Source organism: Asparagus officinalis, chromosome 1 (genome assembly GCF_001876935.1).
Source record: "Asparagus officinalis chromosome 1, Aspof.V1, whole genome shotgun sequence".
Taxonomy (NCBI): domain Eukaryota; kingdom Viridiplantae; phylum Streptophyta; class Magnoliopsida; order Asparagales; family Asparagaceae; genus Asparagus; species Asparagus officinalis.
In genome coordinates, this window is record NC_033794.1 from 131,972,373 (window position 1) to 131,982,233 (window position 9,861).

Below are 9,861 nucleotides of genomic sequence, written 5' to 3' on the forward strand. Positions count from 1 at the left end.
GTTGCTGGGGCACTACCAGACCTTCAGCTCCAGACAGTCTAGGTCCATCCAGGAACTGGAATGAGACTTGGACGCTTTGAGGTAGGCTGGCAGCTCCCTTGGCGACTCTTCTTTGACGGCAGCCAGGAGGCGACCAGGCCCTTCTTCTGGACTTGGTCGAGGGTATTAAAGACATCCTACCCCCTTTTTTCTCTCTTTTTTTTAACTATGGAGGACATATTGTAATGGAACTTTTTTGAATGAAATACCAATTTTTGCTTTTATGTCTAAGCATTTGGCTCGAGTTTTGTAGTTTGAGTAAATTAATTACATAATGTCGATCCATGTGTAGGAGACTACAATTAGTTTACTTTGAATGTTCTATGCTTTGGCTGAGCAATCTGATCGACAACGTATTTATTTTATGTCGATAGATTGTCATGCTTGCAGGAATCGTACCTTAGTGCGAGTGGTTGCGAGGCCCATTTTGATTAGACAATAATTCGTAGGTTGTGTTTAGATCTTATGTTGACGTCAAGGTCCTCAAATTTCCACTAAGACCGAGAGGCGACTGTGGGAGTCGACCAAATGGTTATGTTTTGAGTTTATTCCTGATAAGGTACCAATGACTTGATTACCGACTGAGAAGCCATTATGCCTTGGGCTTATCCTGAGGAAACGCTAAAGACTTGATATTCAACTGAGAAGTCGTGCCTTGGGCTTATCCTAATAAGGAGCTAAGGTCTTGATCATGATGGTCGATGAGAGCAGGAGGAATCGATCACCAGTTGTGCTTTGGGCTTACCCTGATAAGGAGCCAAGCTCTTTGTTACCGACTGAGAAATCGTTGTGTCTTGGGCTTATCCTGAGGAGGCGTCAAGGGCTTGATATTCGACAAAAAAGTCATTATACCTTAGGCTTATCCTGATAAGGAGCCAATGTTTTGTTTACCGACTGAGAAGTTATACCTTAGGCTTATCCTGAGGAGGCGCTAAGATCTTGACCAGGATAGTCGATGAGAGCAGGAGGAATCGACCACCAGTTATGTCTTGGGCTTACCAGATAAGAAACCAATGTCTTTGTTACCGACTGAGGAGTCGTTGTGTCTTGGGCTTATCCTGAGAAGACGCTAATGTCTTGATATTCGACTGAGAAATCGTTGTGTTTTGGGTTTATCCTGAAGAGGCGCTAAGGTCTTGGTGACCGACTGGAAAGTCATTGTGCCTTGGGCTTACCCTGATAAGGAGCCAAGGTCTTTTAAATCTGACTTGGAAGCCGCATGCCTAGAACCTTTAAGAATTGGCTAGGTCTTTGATGTGTTTTTTTAACTTTAATTAATTATTGAAATTTGTACATCATGGGGCGCAATTTATCAACATTTAACGTTCGAATGGCGTCGAGTTTTTGTTCTCTGCTCATATGTATTTTGAAGGTTGCCTTTTGCAGGAGACAAGGCTATCGAAACGGAACTTCCTTGGTTGTTTCTTGTCGTCTTTGAACATTCCGATTTTGACGTGGGCGAGTCGCTGTTTTTTTGACCATCTTCGTTGTTGTGTGACTTAGGACACTAAGTCACCAGTCGTTGAATATCTGGAGTCGGATGTTGCCCTCTCTTTTGAGGGCGAGCTATTTGGTTTTAGACGTCGTTAAGCTGTCGACATATTTGCCATCTCATCGGTCAGGATCTTTCTAGACTTGAGTCTTTGTTGAGCTCTTTGCAGGCCAATGGTGGATGTGGTGATTTTCAACAGATCTTGCTTCACCATCGTTGGTTGCCCTGTGTGGCCAGTGTCCTGTTGATTGAGCCTTCGGAGGTTGGTGTTTTAACAGGAGGGGGCCAGACAACTTTTGTGATGGGGGTTTCTTATTGGTGAAACCCTAGATGCCAGTGCTTTGTTCCCTTGAATTTGATGGGATCATAGTTTCCCATTGGGGATTCCAGGAATAGCAACGACCGAACCATCCTGTGAATGGAGGAACCTTCTTGTAGGGAGAGTGCGATTCGCATGCTTCGACCACCAGTGCTTGCTTCGGCTTTGGTGGTTCGAACTTCTGTCGGGGGCCAGGGCTGGATTTCCTGAGGAGGTAATTATTAGGTGGCCCTCCGAATTTTTCCCGCTATCTTATCCTTAGCAAGTAGGAACTCTCTTCTGAAGGTGGTGATGGTCCGAGGAGCCTGCCACAGGCTTGATCACTGCTTCTGAGCTCGAATGAGCTATCACTGATGGGAGCTTAAGTGATATTGGATCTGATCATAACCCTTATTAGAGGCGGGGTTCTGTTTTGTGATCCGACTCTAAGCTTCTTGGCTGTCCAAGAGATGGAGTTCCTTTGTAGCGGCGATAAGAAGCATGTGCTTCATTTTCAAGCCAGACAAGCACCATAGTGGTGTCTTTTCTTAGGAGGACTCTCAGGGTTCTGGTAGCGGGTCCATCTTTTGGTGGATGGCCTTCTTGGCAAATACTCCCCAGAAAGCTGTTGAAGCTCTCGAGGGCTGTGCCTATGTTGGCTTTTTATAGCCATAGACTAATCCTCCTTAGCTTGAATGATACGATTTCAGGCTTTGTTTAGCTTGAATGGTGCGATTCCAGTGTTCTTTAAGGATGAACAAGATCAGGCCCCTGCTCAGAATTGGGCATGTCTTCTCAGAGAAGAAAGTGGGCCCCACTGTGGGTGCCAAATTGTTGATGTCTGAGATCACACAGTCGATGGAAGCTATCCGCTGATGACGAAGGGTGAGAGGATAAGAGATGGGGCTGACTCCTCCTACGACTTTATGCTCGATCCTTGGACTGAAATTCCTGTTTCTTTTGCATAAATAAGAAGAGCGAACCCGTAAGAGGGCAGGGCTAGTTTCCCTTATGGTACCTCTGACGGTCAAGTCAGCTGGGTTGCTTGAGAGGGGTTTGAGGGAGAGTCCCGGGACCATTGAGGTCTTTGTCAGGGGGTTCTCTTTTAGAGTTATTAGTAAAAAAAAGTAGATCCAGAGGGAGAAAATGATCCCCCGAATTTAATGAAGGTTCAGTCTCTTAGTAGAGTCAAGATTAAAAGAAAAGAGAGCAGAGACCCCCCTTCCTCCCTTTTATAGTCCTTCGCCCCTGAGATTCCAACCCTTGACTTTGACTATGCACAGGAGGGCGGTGGTGGGATGAGCAGACAGGATGCTGAGTCATTCTCCACTTTACAGATGTCGGCTGGCGACTGGAAGGGAAGTCATTCGAGCACAGGAGGATGTCTCCAACATATCCCGGATTTTGACAGATGAGGCATGGCGAAAGATAGGCTAGTTATTTTAGTTATTCTTTGCCTTACAAATGTCGGCTGGCGATTGGAAGGGAAGTCATTCGAGCACAAGAGAAGATATCTTTAGTGATATCTGGGAAGTGACTTGTGAGTAGAGTAAGCTGTTTATGCTTGAGATTTGTCAGAGTTGAGATCTTGATGGGATCGATCAATACTGTAGTGTCGATTGATGCATATATGAAGGGATCTGAGTTGGATTTTATCTCCTCAGTAGAGACGGGTTGGTTTCTGAGTCGTCCCTATGATTTGCCGACCCGATAGTCGAGTAAGCTTCTGGCCGAGGAGACAACCGAATAGATGGTCGAGCCGACTATTTAAGGAGTCGTCTCGATCATGAGGCGGGTGGACTCTTGAGGAGTCGTCTCAATCATGAGGGGTCGACTAATCCCGCACTTCGTGTAGGTAAAAATAACTTGTTTGCTTAGCTGATAGATTCGTTATTGGCTGGGCTTTGGGCCGCTAAGCCGGTTTGGGCCATAGCTCTTTTAGGCCCATGAAGACATAGCTTCTCGATATTTTTATTTTTAGATGGTGAATTATCATAACAATAATTATAATAAAAAAACTAAAAAAACTAAAAATAGAAAAACGCCTAGCCCCACCTAGGCTCTAGGCGTCGGGTCCAACGCTTAGGAGGCCTAGCGCTTTCGGGAACCTTGCGCATAATTAGTTGCTATTGGGTCGAACAAATGTGGGTTATAAGTGACTAAAATCACAAATATTGAGGTAAGCATAACTAATTCCCATTGAATCAAAACGAAAGAAAATCAAAATCACGGGTTACGAATGTCGAAGTAAGCATAATTATTTGCTATTGGGTCAAATGAAGGAAAATGGACAAAAATCATGAGTTATACCCATGAAAATTTTGATTTTTGAAATGCGCATTGATAAATTGTCACTGAAACGAAATAGACGAAAATGAACATGTACAAAAAACTTGGGTCGAAAATCATGAATTTGAAATATATATACTTATTTGCCATTGGGTAGAAACAAATATAACTTGACAAAACTCATGAGTTATAGCCTTTCAAAATTAGGACTTTTAAAAGAAAAAATTTTAATTGCTAATGGGTCGGGTGAATAAAAATGGACAAAATTTTGAGTTGTAATCCATGAAATCGCAATTTTTGAAGTACAAAATTAAATGCCATTGAGTTGAAATGAATGATAATGGAAAAAATCGTGGGTTATCGCTCAGAAAAATCGCAAGGTTTGAAGTACGCCTATTTGATTGCTATTGGGTTGAAATTGATGATGAATAATGGAATCATGAGTTTATAGCCTACGAAATCACAAATTGTAAAATGCGCGTATAGCATATTTGATTCTTATTGAGTCGAAACGAAGGACAATGGACAAAATTCACTGTTAAAGATAATGAAAAATGCAAATTTAAAATTATGCATTGTTAATTTTGAACACAGATTTGATTGCCTATGAGAATTGCATGTAGTACCAAAAGTTAGATGCCATTGAGTCGAAATGAATAAAAATGGATAAAAAAATCATTGGTTATAATCCATAAATCAAGAATTGTTAAGTACTCATCCTTGGTTTTCATTGGGTTGAAGTAAATAGAAATTGACAAAAAAATGTGTTATAGCCCCACGAAAATTGCGAATTTTGATGTAAGCATAATTAATTGCCCTACGATCGTAACGAAATAAAATACATGTATCTAATTGTCATTAGTTGAAAACAAATGATAATGGACAAGGATCTTGTTCATAGACCTAGAAAATTTCGATTCGTAAGGCACACATATTTAGATTGCTTTGGTTTGAAAGGGACGGAAATGGACAAAAATTGGTAGTTACATCCCGTAAAAGTTAGGAATATTGAAGTACTCATAATTATTTGTCATTCAGTCGAAATAATGAAAATGGAAAAAAAAAATCGCGGGTGAAAATCGTAAATTTTGTGGTACACATAATTAGTTGACATTGGGTTGAAACGAATCAAAAGGGCTGAGAATCATGTGTTATAAGTGATAAAAATCGCAAATATAGAAGCACGCATAACTAATTACCATTGAGTTAAAACAAATGAAAAGCAAACAAATATCACTAGTTATATCCTATGAAAATCACGTAATTTCTAGTAGGCATAATTAGTTGTCATTGTGTTAAATGAACAAAGAGGGAAAAAAATCATAGGTTATAGTCATGAAAATTTTGAATTTGAAATGCGCCTAAATAAATTGTCATTGGAACAAAATAGACATAAATGTACAGAAATCGTAGGTTAGCCTAAGAAAATCATGAATTTGAAATACAAATACTTAATGCTATCGGGTCAAAACAAATGAAAACTAGCCAAAATCATGGAATATAGTCCATTATAATTGGAAATTTTGAAGAATGAGAATTTAATTATCATTGGTTCAAAATGAACAAAAATAGAAAAATAATTTTATCCCATAATATTGAAAATTTTAAAGTATGAATAACTAAATGCCATTGAGTTGAAATGAACTTGTAGCTCATCTGCTTATGAAAATTGCAAATATTGAGCTACGCATAATTAATTGTCATTGAGTTAAAAGGAATGAAAATTAACAAAAACCGTGGGTTATATCCAATGAAAATTTAGAATTTTGACATAGCTATAATTAATTGTCATTAGGTTGTATGAATGAAAAGGGATAAAGATCAAAATTCGAATTCCGAAATGCGCCTAAATAAATTACCTTTGAATTGAAATAGACAAACATGGATAGAAATTGTGGTAGCCTATACAATTCATGAAATACACATTTATTCGCCATTAAGTTGAAATGAATGAAAATTGACAAAAATCATGGGTAGCCCATTAAAATTGTGAATTTTGAAGAAAGAAAATTTAATTGTCATTAGGTCTAAATGAACAAAAATGAAAAAAAAAATGAAATCTAACCTAGCGAAAATTGTGAATTTTAAATTAACATCTGTTATCTATATGATTGATGAATTATCCGTAAAAAAACAGAATAAAGTGACCTCGGCCACTTGGGAGAAGCTTGATGGTTATATATGTTTGTTGGCATAATTCAACAAGAAATCCTTTTTTCCAGCTTCTTTGCTTTCATTTTAATTGGAAAATGTTCTCTTGGATATACATGCTTAGACAAGGGTCAATACGACAATGTCCCAATTCCTATTCAGTGTTAATTTCATCCTTCTACATGTTTTGGACAACACAGAGATTCTTTTTGCTGCTTGCAGACTTATTATTTGCACTCAACAAGAAATTACCCACCATCTCCCTCAAACACCCCCCTAAAAAAAATAATAAAATAAAATAAAAGTCCTTTTGAGATGGAGCAGTTAGCATGGATGAGAGGTTTGTTGGTGGGTTAGCAGCGAAGAGGGTGGCAAAGGCGACTCAGTTAATGGAAGCGTTGGACCAACTTAGGGATCCACAGTGCGAGCTCGTCCTTTTGAGGGCTTGTGCGGGTTTGTCCAAGTTGTATTTTGCCTTGAGGACTTGCCCGCCACAGCTCTTTGCTCAGGCGGAGACTAAGTTTGATATTACGTTTCGAAGGTTAGTCGAGAGTATTGTCACATCTGAAGGCCCGGGCTTCGAGGATCTACAATGGAGGCTGGCCTCTTTACCTATCAAGGCGGGCGGGCTGGGGGTCTATGCAGCGACCCACTGTTTTAAAAAACCTCTGCCTAGTTCGCTTAGGCGTACGCCTAGACCTAGGCGGTACCTAGGCAGCCTAACTAGCGCCTAGCGTCTAGGCGGTATTTAGGCTGCCCATCTAGATTTTACGAGCGTTTAGATGAGCATTGTCTACTTATGTGGATTGCACCCTGTAGGTCTTGGTTGTGATTTTATGTGTTGTAGCTTACACGTCCTCCAAACTCCATTAACCTCCAAATATGAACACCTCCACTACCTCCTCCGATCTTCAACAAAACTTTATCAACCACCACTTAAATGAAGAAAAAAATCCGTCTAGACATCAGTCCGGCATCTAAGCTTTCTATAACAATTGACATTCACTATCAATTATTGTAATTAAAAATAAAAAAGAAAACATCTTAGGTTCTAGCATTGTTAATTATTATTTTGGCTATTTAATATCTAAGTATGCATGATTTATTATGGAACTAAAATTGCTATCTTTTTTTAAAAATTTATATGAATTTAATACATATTTTTATTAATTATTATAATTAAATAATTTAAAAATAGTCAAACGTCTGGGCGCACGCCCAAGGGTCTAGGCGCTAGACGCTTGCTCAAACGTCTAGTCTGTCTAGCGCTTTCTGTAACATTACCGAGCTCCCTCTCTGTAACTACTAACAAGGTAAAGAGTACTTCTTAAATATCTATTTAAGTTAATTAACAACAATAACTTAAACTTAAGAAGTGTAAGTTAATAGTAAACTTAAGTTAAGTTTAAGTTTAAGTTAAACTTAAGTTTAAGCTAACAGTAAACTTAAATTCAAGTTTAAGTTAATATTAAGTTTTTTGTTGATGGTAAACTTAAGTTTAAGTAAATAGTAAACTTAAGTTAACAATATTTTAGTTAATAGTAAACTTAAGTTTAAGTTTATTGTTAACTTAAACTTAACAGTAACTTATAAGTTAACAGTAATTTGAGTTGAGAATGAGTTTTTCACTGTTGAGATGAACTTATAATTTGAGTTGAGAAGTATAAACATACAAAGAGCTATTGTAATTGGTAAACCAAGCAATTTAGTTAACAGTGTTTATATTTTAGTATTTATGCATCTTTGATTGGGTATATATATATTTGCCGATGCCATACAGTTTCTTTTGTGACCTCTCGGATTCACTCCATCGAGCTCCAAGACCATATTTTGAGAGGGTGTGGTGAGGTTTTGGGCGGGCCTTTCTTCAAGCCAAGCTACCTGAGGTTGTCCTTCTTCAAATCATCACTAAAGGGTCTGTCCCCCCAAAACCAATGCATTACTTGGCAGACATCTTTTATGGTGGCGTTTGTAGAGATCTATCTACGGAGTTTGACCTTTCAGAGGCAGATTGCGATTGTTGAGTGTCTGCGGGCAAAACACGCCCAAGATTTCTTGTTGGCCACGCCTATTGAGGGATTGGGGCAGCGTATGACTCCGGGGGAGTACCAGGCCATCCTCAGGTACAGGTTGTTGGTTCCTTTGTTCGTGGAGGGGACAGTGTGCCCAGTTTATCGTAGAACGCAGATGGATGCTTTTGGAGAGCATGTCATCCACTGTCAGAAGCATCCGGGGTTCAAGTACAGGCACGACTTAGTCAGAGATGTCTTGTATGATATCCTCTAAAGAGCAGGGATCCCATCAAAGAAGGAATCGCCGGTTAACTTACTCACTTCTCCTGGAAATGCTAGATCTACTCTAAGGCCGACAGACGTTCTTGTTTACAATTGGAGCGGGGGGAAGCACGCTTGTGTTGATCTCATAGGGGTGTCTCCGTTGGTGGGGTTTGATAATGGAGAGTTCAAGGTTGGATATACAGCGGATAGAGCAGCAGAGGCAAAGGTGGGCAAACATGATCAAGCTTGCAAGGACAACCACCACTACTTCACCCCGTTTGCTTTCGATACGTTTGGTTTCCTTGCAGCTAATGCGGCGGAGTTCCTCAGGAGGGTACAGAAATTCATGAATAAGAATGTGGCGACAGCAGGGCCCGCTGAGTACGTGTTTCGTAGGTTGGGTTTTGTAATTCAGAAAGGATTAGCGGCGCAGCTTGTTGCCCGCTTATCATCATCACATGTGTAATATTTTATTTCAAAAATTTTTACTTAATTAAAAAAAACAAAAAAAAACAAAGATATTCTTTGCTTTCATCTTTATTGGAAAATATTCTCTTGGATATAGATGATTAGACAAGGGTTAATACAACAATGTCCCAATTCCTATAAGTGTTAATTTCATCCTTCTACATGTTCTGGACAACACAGATTCTTTTTGGTGCTTGCAGACTAATTAGTTTGCCTTGATGTCTCTCTTTAGGGGGTTTTCCTTAGAAACAACCTGTAAAATAGAGTCACTATGAAGAAACAACCTTTGAATGTTAGTATTACATAAACTAACTATAAAAGTGATTTGTTGTGTTACAATAAGCCACCTCCAAGTTTTTCATAAAAAACCCAAAAATATCCTTAAAAACTCACATTCGAGGTAGATGACTCAGTTAATGTTTACGTTTGGTTAGGATACAAATCACGTGCCTTGGACGTGTATTGTTTAGGGTATTTTTGGTTTTTCAGTGAAAATTTAACTAGGAGATGGTTGATTGCATCAAAAACCCACTTTAAATCAATGGTGGTTTATTTGTTATTGCCATTCAAAGGTGTTTCTGTATAGTGACCCTGTTTTTAAGGTCTTTCTAGGATAAAACCTTCCCTTGACATATTAGGTGTTCTGCTTCCAAACAACTTCTTTACCTTGATTGCGCCAGGGTGGGGGGACTGATCTAGGTAATCCTGATTGTACATGTTTGTACATTCTGGCTGTAATTCTGTTATGCATGCGCCTATAGATACGTCAGAGCAGTACTGCAGTGTACTTTAATGTTGTGGTATGCTATGATTAGACCGAGGGAGATAACTAAACATTCATCCCCCCC

General features: G+C 39.3%; 1 long non-coding RNA gene across 2 annotated transcripts in view; it reads left to right on the forward strand.

Annotated features, from left to right (window-relative positions):
• Positions 1-9,861, forward strand: part of LOC109827652 — a 17,337-nt gene that overhangs the window by 4,485 nt on the left and 2,991 nt on the right. The window lies entirely within an intron of this gene.